We start from the raw sequence: 1,867 nt of genomic DNA on the forward strand, positions 1-1,867 counted from the left end.
CTTTTTTAGGTTCTTATAGTAGTTTGTTTCTTTGGGATAAAATGATAATGTTAACTAATTTCAAATGTTTTGTGAAGTTCTATGTAAAGGCCTTTCTAAGGTGAAGATTTAATACACTGATGTCAAACTAACGTTTAATTCTAACACTTGCATATATTGTTACACTTGTAATTTTGTAATTAACCTTTTAATAACTGTTTCTCATTTCTGCAACTGAACAATGAAAAATATGGAATACTTCACAAATTTTCATATTATCCTTGTGCAAGTGTTATGTTAATCTCTGTATTGTTGTAATTTGGGTATACGTGCTGCTGAAGCATGTAGTATCCTCTAAATTTAAATAGTTAATGATGCAATCTTTATACAGGCTTATATCCTTGGGTGCCTATTTGTAGCAAGGAAACCTTATTGTTCCTAACAATACTATTGATCTTATTTCCATAAAATAATGTGTATAGTGGGAAAAAAATTATATTGTTCGGTCGATTGCTCACATTTGCGTTTTTTTGTCAATGACAATTTTAAGGCTTTTTCATTTTAGATTTGATCATACTTTGAAGCACTTATAGCTAGGTCCTAAAGTGATGGCTTTTTCAAGTTCTTATTTATGTAACTGAGTTAGCTTTGTGGTGCTAATAGATTCAACGTAAACCTTGCTTAAGAGCTGCTTCTAAACTTCTTCAGCTTAAATTTTCCAAATGAGGTCTTACTGGCACAAATTTCTACCTGACCCTTTATCCTTCTTCCATGTAGGAACAGACCAACCAGAATATCCCACCCTGACAGCATAGATTGCCTTACTGGAACAAAACTACTCTTAGTTACAAGGGATCATAGAGAGATGAACAGTTCAGCAGAACTGTTCAGACTAGAAGGTATTTTATCAAAATTTAAGTGTCTATTATACCTACCATTTCAAAAGTAACTAACGCCAAGGTGAAAAAAATTCGTCATATGCATGATTTCCTAATGTCTGGACTGTCTACCTTCCAACCAGGCAGGAACTTACACTACTGCCTTTCTATCACCAAATATTTCCATAGCTCCAGGAGAAGTCCATGTTTCTCCTCATTATTAAGCCTTAAATTGGTAATGTTTTAATCACAGTGTTTCCTCTTGCCTCCAGGCTGTAAATCTACAAATGCTAAAGATTTAGGTCTAACTCTACCTACCACTGAGGTACAGATAATGCAATAATACTTTAAAACAGAGTTGTCTTTGATACCCTAACCACAACAGAACAATGCAAAACATGTGCCCTTTTTATTATATTATATATAGTTATATATTTTATATTTATATGTGCTGATTTCATATTTCACACAGTGAAACTTAGTAGAATTAATTGATAATTTGACAAATAAATTGATAATTATTTATTCCAATAAAGAGAATTAGAATACAAATAATTAGGTTTAGAATACAAACTAGAATATAAAAAGTATCAATGTAATGTCTTAACTATAAACTTTTGATACCTTCTAAGTGTTCTTGTTCTTCTGAATTCACATGGTAAAAAAAAAAATGTTGATTTCCTCTAAAGTATAAGGAATTTTACTCTGCTGCTCTGTTTATTGTTTCAACTCGCTTGTTCCAAACTGTTTTTTCTCCATATTTCTGAAGCATACCTATTGATTATACCCAAATTTTTCTGATATTATGTATACAAGATATTATCTTCTGCAAGATGTATGGGTCCTAGGATCCCATGTCCCAGTTACCCGCATCATCATATAACAGGGTCAAGACTTCTCAACTAGGCCCAGGCAACATGCCAACAGAAATAATTGAAGAGCCATGTCAATTTCTCATTTCCAATAATATTTCAGGGCCCCAATTCCTTGAGAAGCAGGAATTAGCAGTA

At 32.5% G+C, this 1,867-nt stretch overlaps 1 pseudogene; it reads right to left on the minus strand.

Annotated features, from left to right (window-relative positions):
- Positions 1-223: 223 nt before the first annotated feature.
- Positions 224-323, minus strand: LOC122098070 (annotated as a pseudogene).
- Positions 324-1,867: the final 1,544 nt, after the last annotated feature.

The sequence above is a fragment of the Dipodomys spectabilis genome, unplaced genomic scaffold, assembly GCF_019054845.1.
Source record: "Dipodomys spectabilis isolate Male_0828 unplaced genomic scaffold, ASM1905484v1 ptg000456l, whole genome shotgun sequence".
Classification (NCBI taxonomy): domain Eukaryota; kingdom Metazoa; phylum Chordata; class Mammalia; order Rodentia; family Heteromyidae; genus Dipodomys; species Dipodomys spectabilis.